Raw genomic sequence first — 10,740 nt, forward strand, 5'->3', positions numbered from 1 at the left:
GTATTTCATCATGATTGAATAGGATAGATTACAGTTTTTGCTTTGGTACAGTGGATCTGAGAGATGAACTGCTGCTAGCAAGCTGCAAAGAATCGCTAAACCCAATCGCTCCAAAATCGCTTTCCCATACAGTAAAGAATCACAAGAGAATTGATTTTGCAAAACGCAAGCAATTTTGGTAGCGTTTTGCAATTCCCAGTGTGAATGGTGCATTTTGCGATTCCCAGTGTGAATGGTGCCTATATTTTCTGCATCCATTGCGAAAAAACATGCCTGCTGCCGCCGGACCATCCATCGCGGAGGAAAACACCCGCTGCCTGCTACCACCGGACCATCGATTGTGGAGGAAAACAACCAGTGCCTGCTACCACCGGACCATCAATTGTGGAGGAAAACACCCGCTGCCTGCTACCACCGGACCATCGATTGTGGAGGTAAACACCCGCTGCCTGCTACCGCCAGACCATCGATTGTGGAGGAAAACACCCGCTGCCTGCTACCGCCGGACCATCGATTGTGGAGGAAAACACCCGCTGCCATCATTCCTCGCCGCTGCTGCCTGGCCTGCTTTGCTTCGTCCAGAACATCAGAAGTTAGCCGTCTATGGCTATCATTCATAAAGCATTTCCGCATGCGGAAATGCTAAAAACAGCTGACTTTACCGACCACTCGGCAAAGTCAGCATTCATAAAGGCTCTTTCCGCATAAAAAAATGACACTACCGAGCAGAGTGATAAATCACCGCCTTGTGCGGTTGATTATCGGAACAAATGTAGCAAAATGTTTATTCATAAAGATCACCGCAAGCGGTGAGAGGTCGGGAAGTACCGCTCCCTGTGATGTGGCGATACCAATGCAAGTGAATGGAGACACACAGACCTCCCAGGCAGCTGCAGCAGAGCGGAACACGGAGAAATGTATCAACTCGGCAGCTTCCGTGTCTCCGCCTGCCTACCGCCAGCCTACCGCCTGCCTAGTTCGGGGAATCTCCGCACTGCCACCGCACCTGGATGTTTTTTTTATGAATGCCCACCCAGAAGTCTAAAACACCGGCAGCGGTGTTTTCCCGCACTGATTCCCTGTACCGACAGCTCCTTTATGAATGATAGCCTCTGTGCTGCAGGCTCCTGGCTGCTCCGACGTGAGGGAGGGTACAGGACTGCCATCATTACTGCTGCATCCCAGCCTGCTTTGACGACCCCCCACCTGCTCCATCTCGAGGGAAGCTAGGTCTCTCTCCTTGCAGCTGGAGCACTGAGACTGCCAGCCCTCCACCCATCCAGGTCAAGGTGAGGAGCCGCTCGCCACACATCCCTGTCTGCTCCATGCTAGGGCATGCCGCCATTTCCCTGCCCCCAAGGAGCCATGCAGTTGCCCTGCCATAGGCAGACTTTTTAAGAAAAATATTCAATATCGTGCTTTTTGTTGGGGGGGGGGGGGGGGGGGGGAGGACATCCTTCAGCTCCTTATCCCAGAAGATCACCCCAGCAGTAGCGGAGTCGGAGGCCAAGCCAGAACACTACTCCAGGGCACCAGCCAGCCAGGCATTGCCAAAAGACTAATGGACTTACTCTTCTCTCCATCTTTTTCTCTTTTTTCTTGCTATCTCTCACTGCCCTTTTCCAAGGTCGGACTGTTGGGGCGTCTGATTCAAATATCGCTGCACAGCGTTTGAGCGCCATAGACGGGCAGCGGATTGCCCCCCCTGGTCCCCTCCCCTTGGCTTATCTTGGCTTATCTGTGTATCTACTTTAATCTACTGTACGCTGACCACATTGTTACTGAAAGCATTTTTATGCACCATACTGTTGTTACTGTGTACCACTGTATGTACTGCATGTACTGTACCATCACCGACCCTGTAGTGCCAAAACCAACCCCCATTGTACTTGGCGAAATAAATGATTCTGATTCTGATTTCGGATCGGAAAATGGAAATCAGATTTCTGCGGAAATACTGCATTACTGCAACTCTGTAAACACAGACCAGCACATCAGCTAGGATGCAGCACAAATGTTCTTTCTGCAAGCTCATCATTTGAATTGGTTTGCTGCAGCTTTCTCCAAAGAGCAGACTGTACCTGAAACATGCTGAATGTTGCTTTTGGTGCTTATGAATGCTTAGCATTGTGCTAAAGTATGTATAGTATATTTAAATTCTTAAAGCCCTACTTCAGTCTACTGTTCTGAATTTTTCTTTTAGTAGAAGTGAATATACAGTATGTGATCACAAGTTTCACATTCGTTCCAGAGAAATTGTCAAGCTGCCAGAAGAGTGAATGTTGATTCTCCAGCTCGGTGGGGCATGTCTGCTAGTCCAGTGGGTGGTGGTCTAGAAGGTGGGCTGTGACAGCTAGAGTTGTATAAAATCCTGTATGGTCTGTATTCCCAACAATGTACACAGGCTGAAGATGGTTGCAGCAGCTCTACATACAGCACATGTGAACAATAACACACTCGCAAGCCAAGCACTCAGTTTGTTAAACTGATCCCACCTACCGCATCCCTCTGCTGCTAAAAGGTTACCACTTTGTGGCCAGCACTGCATCTGCAGCTCTGCAGAATCTAAACTTCTTTCTGTCCACTTTTTCCTTGCTGAATCTGTATTCGTATTCACTGTATATATTTGCACTATGTTCAATATACCACAATCAATTTAGGGTACAAGAACTTGGCGAATAAAGCTGATTGTGGGGTTTCTATAATAAAGCATTTAACTCTTCCTACAACCTAAGCAGTTTGGTTGTAAAAGCTATGTGTACCCCTCATCTCTCTAACTTTCCAGTACTAAGCCATACCTCACTACTATTTTATTTAAGTTTTATAAACATACTGGGGATGGTGTGGGGAGGGTTAAGTACTTTAAAACACATGAAGCCACTGTAAATTGGATTGGAACTTGCAATACTGACCACAAAGAGTTACAGTAATTTCTCAGCAAGACACTGATGACATGGTTGGGGTCAGGTGATTGGGGTTGTGCACAGGAGTGAGTGCTGCTCATATGTTCTGTATGGAAGACTGCTGCAAACTGCTGAAGTTTGTGCATAATGGCAGTTATACAGAGGACAAAGATGTCCATACAATTGCATGTTTAATGAGGGACAGCTTAGTCAGAGCTCTCGGTGATTGGTAAGATATAGGGTTACAGGAAGAGACTGGTTGTGCCCATACCAGCTCTCTCATGCACCACTATGGTGGTCACCTGGGTGATCATGGCGTTAGGTGTGGGTGTTTGCTGTTTCGGCAGTCAAGCAGCATCTGACATGGTACTGGAGGACAGATCAACAAATACAGCCAGAAGGTAATAAAAAATAATAGTGATAATAGTGCATTAGTCTCATTTGTAATGCACAAAATGTATACATTATGCATTAAAAGTATGCAAGCCTGAGCTGGATCTTTAAATTCCAATACTGAAGATAAGCAGTACAATAGAACTTCTGTCTTTTTTTCTCCTTTGTAAATACTGCTATCTGGATTTTTTTTTTTTGGGCTGTTAATATTTATTTAAGGCAAGTTTTTTCAATAGCAAAGTGTGCATCTGCGATGGAGATTCCAGATACATTAGAATGAGTCTGTATAGAAGTACCAGATCAAATGCCCAGCAGCCCAGGCCAATGCTTATGATTGGACAGCTTGCCGCAGTTTTGACCCAGTTGTCATTTTAATCATTTTCATAAATATACCTCACAGACTTTTCCTGCCAGTTCAGTCTCTTTGATGGGACAGGCAAACAAGCAACAGAAATGGCTGGATAGTGTAATGGTTAAGGGCTCTGCCTCTGATGTAGGAGTCCTGGGTTCAAATCCTGGTTCTTCCTACTCAGTAAGCCAGCACCTATTCAGTAAGGAGTTCATTGGGCAAGACTCCCTAACACTGCTACTGCCTACTGAGTGCGCTCTTGTGGCTGCCTCGCAAGCGCTTTGAGTCCGACAGGAGAAAGGCGCTATACAAAAAAAGGAATTATTATTATTATTATTAGAAATGTTTCACTGGAGTTTTTTTTTTTTTTTTTTTTTTTTTTAAAGGGTTCATGTGGTATTCAACGGTACAGAGTGGAAGCTCACTCATTCTAGTAACTCTACACAGGGCCAAAGCAATGTTTTGGCTTCAAGGGTAGACAAATTATGATGGCATGGCATTTAGGAGTCAGTGAAATACAGGAGCCAGCAGAACAATTTAAGGAGCCAGGTCCATTGACAACAATCAAAGAAAACCTGAAACATTATGAGCCAGCCCTGTGTACCCAAAGCAGGTAATGCCCAATTGGTAATTTTGGAACAATTAATAGGCCGCTATGGTGGCGCAGACAGTATAATTTGGGCGTCTGAGGTGCCAGAGTTCAGCCATTTTATTGCTGAAGTGTAGCGGTGGAGATAGCAGCAGCTGTGTATGGAGTTCAGCAATTGAGCACAGAGTTTGGCAAGTATAAGCTCCTCTTCTTTGTGACCTGGCAATATATTACATGAATACATACTGTACATGCCGCCGGGTCACAGAGAAGAAGCTCCCGCGAAGAGGGAAGTGGAAGCATACAGAATGAACCCGGAGCGTACCGGCCAGACAGGTGAGTTTTCTCTGCTGCAGATATTCTTCAGGTGTCCTGTGGGAGCACTATCAATCCCGTGGCAACCTGGAGCGACAACCTAACACTATTGGAGGAAGGAGGGAAAGGAACAAAGATGCCACCTAATGCTGCTCTATTGCTGGGGGGAAGACGAACACGTAATGCAGCATGGGGGGCATTGAGCAAGGGGGGGGGGGGGGGGGAGACCGCACCGGGGCCCACGTCTCAACTGCAGTATTAGCTCTTTATTTGTCCTGTGCTTGTAATGATCACTTCTATAAATGCTTTGAATGATAATAATGATTAACAAGCTGTTCCTCATCCCCTTCTTGCACCTCTGACACTGTGTTGTCCTTGGCAGGTTTTGGTGCGCTGTATCAGTTATTGTGTATAGAGTGCTGGAGGGGAGGGGGGCAAGCCCCGGGGCCCATAGCTCCTTAGCTACGCCACTGCTAAAGATTTTCTGCCAGAGCCCATTGTTGCTAGAACTGACCTGACATGACTGGCTCATAGTTCTGCACATGTGATCCCATTGTCCCACTCCTCCATAATACCGGCTCCGGGACTCTTCTGGGCTATTTACAATCTAGGCTATGACTGATCCCTGCTGTAATCAGGAAATCTTTCTGTGATACAATGCAGACATTCCTTTTTACTACTGTGTTATTTAATAGTGAAGAGAAGTAGTATCATACTTGCTTGGTCTGGTACAAACCACTTCTAAAGTAAACACCGTTTCTCAGCTAGTAAGGCATCTAGAAAGTTGAAGATAATAGTAACATTTTATTTATTTATTTTACAAGATCAACATGGTACTATCCTAGAAATTGCAATCAGCTAAGTGCACCAGTTGTACAATCTGCTATCCCTATGCCAAAAGCACCATCAGTAAACGCTGATACCCAATCACATGCCGGTTAATAAGGTACTTTGTCAAAGGAGCTAATAAAACAAAATAATTGAGACTAAAGTGGTCCATACACTGGTCGATTTCAGCCATCGATCGATTTGCAGCCAATTTTGATCGATTTGATCTATCTGACAGGATGGAAAACCTAGGCCGATCTGTTCTCGGCAGCAGATGGATGGCCCATAGAGTTGCATTAGACCTAATGGTCCAATAATTTAGATAGATTTCCAATAGATTTCAGAATGAAATCTATTGGAAATCTGTTCCTAGTTTGTGGCACACATCAGATAGATTCCTGTCAGATTCGACTTGGCAGGCATCTGACAGAAATCTGATGGTCAAATCTGCTGCAAATCTATAAGTGTATAGCCACCTTTAGTCACAAAGTACCAGTGCCCAGTGTTCAGTATCACCAGGGTCTCCACACCAGTGCTCAGGGGAAGTGGGGAGAGGTATATGCTTCCCCAGAGTGAGAGCAGATGTCCTTCTCCCAAATGAATGGGTTATGTGGTCTTTACAATGTCCTTTACCCATTCAACAGACGCTAAGGGACTCATATTAAAGGGAACCCGAGGTGGGAAAGATATGGAGGCTGTCATATTTATTTCCTTGTAAACAATGCCAGTTGCCTGGCAGCATTGTTGATCTTCTGGCATAAGTAGTGTCTGAGTCAAAACCCTGGAACAAGCATATAGCTAATCCAGTAAAACCTGAGTCAGCTGAGTCAGAGTACCCAATCTGCTGCATGCTTGTTCAGGATCTGTGGCTACAATGAGGCAGAGGATCAGGAGGTCTGCCAGGCAACTGGTATTGTATGAAGGAAAATAAATATGGCAGCCTCCATATCGCTCTCACCTCGGGTTCCCTCTAGGAGTCCTGTATTTGAAGTAAAACACCCATACCAATGTAAAGATGTAAAGATGTTATTAATCATATTCTTTTTTTAAGTTTACCGTATATATTTATCTTGTTTCATTTTCATATTTTTTTACCTTTATTTATTTTACCTTTATTTTTATCTTTTGTGTGAGCCTGAAACTACACTGAAATTAGCAGTTCAGTTCACACAGACATTCATAACACATTTGTTTTTTTGTGTGTTTTTACAGGGAAAGTAGAGTCTGCAGTTCTCCCAAATCCATTAGCAGGCAGAATTACCCGCAAAGCCTCTCCGTTCTAGCTAAACAGCAAGGCAGAAGTGGATGTTCATACCTCTCCTGTATATAACGGCAGACCATGTACCGACAGCTTTATGTGCTTGTAATTCTAACCATAACAATAATGCTAATCCTAACCCCTGCTCTTATTCCAACACCAACCCTAACCACACTGTGTTCTCATCACAACAGAGCACAGTAGGGTCATCCACCAGGCAACCTAGGCAGGTCCTTGGGGCCTAGTGGGTGTCCCCTTCTGTCCCCTCTCTCCACTGCAGCTTACCAAAAGGACCACAAAACTAATACAATGCCTAGGGCCCCATTCATATCTTAATCCCTCATTATTCTCAGACACTTGAGGACCAGTGCCATTGAGAGCGCTCGGGATGGCCGATGAGATGAGAATAATTTTGAGTTCATGACGGATTATTTAACTTTTTTATGAATATATGCGGCTTGAAAATGGCTAAACTGAATTCTGTCAAGGTGGCATATTTTTGTAATTGTAATGTATTTTTAATTGCCCCTCTTTGGAGCTGCCAGCTATTTGTACAGAAACCTAGAAGTGGAATGGGAAGGAGGGGTAAGAAGCTGTGGTGGTACATGCTGTGTGTCTGTACCGCACTGTGCACATCACACAACGGGAGTGAGATTTCACATGTCCCAGTTCATCCCATCCTGAGAGAAGCAGGGAAATGACAGCCAGTATTGCTTCTTGCTGTGTACTGGGCTCATACAGAGATGGATTAAGATATAATGGGGCCCTGGGCAAGGTAGTAGATTTGGGGCCCCTATGGTGCTTTTGGTAAGCTGACATGAAGAGAGGTCAAAAGAAGATGGCAGGTGGACCCCTTGACATCCACTAGGCCCCAAGCACCTGGCAAAATATACTCAATGAAATAGCACCATCCTAAAAAAAAAAAAAAAAAAGTATTTATTTATATCATCTAAAAGATCAGTTTGCATAAAATACCACACATAGTGGTAGGCACATACCCCCCCCCCCCCCCCCCAAGCATGTAAATATACCCTCCAGAGGCTTCGTGGGAATACAGTATATAGTGTTTTGGAGTGACCTCAAGCCCTAGAGATATTTTCAGGACGGTGCTGGTCCAATGAGGATATTGTGGTTATGACTCACACTTATGGTGCCAAAGGGCAAGGCTAAAGCATATTCATATTTATTATTGCTGCTATCCATTCATTTATGAGGCACTTTGCTTGTAGGTTAGGTACAAAGCCTGCCTGGCGTATCCCTACCTTTCCTGGCAGTTACTGTTGCTCTGTATCTGTTGTATCTGAGGAGGAAGGAGAGGAATCATCTCACATGGGTGACTCAAAAATCATAACCCATGCATCATATTCAGATCATCCTAATGCTAATTCTAACTAGAAAATAATGCTGGGAGCAAGTCTCCAGCTCAGAACTATGTGTCGTGAACAAGAAATATGAACTAATAAGATCCCACATAGATAGGAGAGTCAAGATCCTAAAGAGTTCTTACCAATTCCCTACAGCACTGTGGATTATTAAGAGGACCCCCCCCCCCCCCCCCCCTTTATTTGTCCAACATCTGGCCAAGTAATGCTAACAGTGCTATTTTGTTTACATTATACAGTAAGTTAATGAATAACACCTGTGTGCTTTCTGGGCCAAGATTCCTGCCCCCTCTCACTCGTTATTGCATAATTTGGTAATAAAATTACTCAAGAACCACTGTACAGCGCTGGGGCTCTTTTTAAAATAATGAAACACAAAAAGTAATGCTGTATGAAAATCTTTTTTATATTATCAGTGACAGTAGCCAGTTTTTTGGAGACTTGGTGGCTGGCACTCTTGCCTTGCAGTACTAAAGTCCCAGATTCAAACTGCAGCCAGAACATTATCTGCATAGAGTTAATATGTTCTCCCTGTTTTTTTGTTGTTTCCTCTGAGCACTCTGTTTTCTTCCCATAATTCAAAAAACATTTTGACAAGTTAATTGGCTTTCCCCCTATAAAAGTCCCTAAACTGTGATGAGGATGTGAGAGTCCCCCTGCGGAGTAGTTAGGCCTTGTTCCAGGTAGGCAACACAAGAGGCAGTTACAAAGCAACACACAACACCGCGAGATTGCCGTCACTTCCTGCTTCGTATGCAGAAGTGCACGGAAGCATATTGTTAAAATACGTTTCCGCGCATGCGCGCTGCGACGTCTTGTTGATTTTTGGTAAATCTTGTTGATTTTTTAAGAATCTATGCGTTGCCATTTACTAACATGAATTCCAGGCTGATGCAGATCGCAGCAACGCGCTGCAGCGTTAACGTTGTTTTGGACCTGCGTCGGGAAGGCGGCGAATATATATCACTTCTGTCGCACTGCACTGTAACGTTGCAGTATGAAAGTCTCCAAAAACACTGCACCACCTCAGTGTGAAAGGGCCCTGGAGTGTTAGAGTGGTGTTTAAAGTGTCTTAAAATGGGGCTCCGGTTTTAGCTCTGTTTAAAAATACTGCTATGATGCTGGGTACACACCATATGTTTTTCCGCTCGATAGCTGGGTTCGATAGATAATTTCTGACATGTCTGATATTCCTTCTGATCGCTTTTTAAGTCGACTTTTCATAGAAGTGGATGAAAAAAGATACGAAAAACGAACGAAAGATAAGAGAATCGTGCGGAGAATTGATCGGAAAAAAACGATCGGATGGAAAATCAAGCGGAAAAACATATTGTGTGTACCCAGCATAAGGATCATTCTTTATACACCAATTAGGAGGTCATTACTTATCACACTAAGATTTGCAAAATGTTAATTAACACACTCACTATTTACAATTACAAACAGAAAAAGAGATGGAACATGGTAGAACTTTGGAATCTTTGCCTCTGGGGCTGGAGAATCTAGACACGGCTCTGGGAGGGGGTTATGCTATTTTTATAAAACATCCATATCTTGCTTGGAAAAGGAACTTATGTGTACTGAAACATCATTGTTTTTCATGCCCCGCTATTTTCTAATAAAAGGACATTTGACTAATAGTGCTACCTTTCACTTGGATGTACACTTTTACTTACTAGGAAAGCATGTGGCGTGCGCAGGCTGCGGACAAGTAATGTATACTTTACACTGGGCACTAAGAGGAAATTTTTCATTAGGGGAGACAGCGCGGGGGGTTTCATTGTGTTCGTCTATAGTCACAAAATTGCACGCCATTCCCGCCGCACACCTAATCAAGCAAGTCGGCCCAACATCTCGCAGCATGTGCGATCGACAATGCGACCATTTTTCGTCCAGAAATTGGTTGCATTGTCCATAGGGCACGGACTTGGCGGCACAGATTTTCATCCAATTTGATTGTAATAATCGAATCGGATGGTCAATTAGCAGCCAAGTTGCCTGATGTATGGCCACCTTTAGCCAACTGTTTACATAGGCTTACATAAAGCATGATCGTTTATCCAATCATTTGATAAGGTAATGATTGGATGGAGAAGAAATATGTGACGGATCTAAATGATTACATTTACAGATTTTTTTTTATTTGTATCTTCTGAATTGAACTGATTTATGACCGCCATTATGCTGGATACAGACAGCAAATGAAACCTACCCAATCTGACTGTTCAAATGATCAAGCAGACTGAATCATCTGTTCCAGCTGCTATAGCTATTGCTTCTTGGCCCATGCCCTTGTCTCTGTAGGCATGCATAGGCACACACAGGTGTGACTGTCATAGAGTACCTGCTGGTGCTTGCCAGCTGCAGTACCCTTAGGACTGTTGCATCATACTCATACATCCAGCATCTCTGGAATATCTGTAACCCTGATTTGCTCACCATAAATAATCAATGAGGATAAATGTGTTTTCCTGGCAACTCCATGGCAGCATAACATATGGGCAGTTCCCCGCCTCCAACTGCCAGATAGGACCCACCCTCTATATAAATTGAACTCCACCCAAACACCAGCATTCCTTTTTTTCCTCCTCGCTGCCAGATCATGTGGACCAGGTTTTTTCTTTCTGTTATCTTTTTGGATTTTAAGTGAGAGATTCTCCTTTAAAGTTGTTTCCGTATATGCAAATATATGCTACATATAAATCCCTTACCTCCGCGTTGTT

General features: G+C 44.1%; 1 long non-coding RNA gene across 2 annotated transcripts in view; it reads right to left on the reverse strand.

The window, feature by feature from the left end:
- Positions 1 to 10,527, reverse strand: part of LOC137544255 (uncharacterized) — a 28,504-nt gene extending 17,977 nt beyond the window's left edge. For both annotated transcript variants that reach the window (XR_011025799.1, XR_011025798.1), the window contains exons 1-2: positions 10,457 to 10,527; positions 5,266 to 5,325 (exon numbers count right to left, since the gene is read on the reverse strand). This is a non-coding gene — a long non-coding RNA (uncharacterized lncRNA). The remainder of the gene's footprint in view (positions 1 to 5,265; positions 5,326 to 10,456) is intronic.
- Between the last annotated feature and the right edge of the window lie 213 nt (positions 10,528 to 10,740).

This window comes from Hyperolius riggenbachi, chromosome 2, assembly GCF_040937935.1.
Source record: "Hyperolius riggenbachi isolate aHypRig1 chromosome 2, aHypRig1.pri, whole genome shotgun sequence".
Lineage (NCBI taxonomy): Eukaryota > Metazoa > Chordata > Amphibia > Anura > Hyperoliidae > Hyperolius > Hyperolius riggenbachi.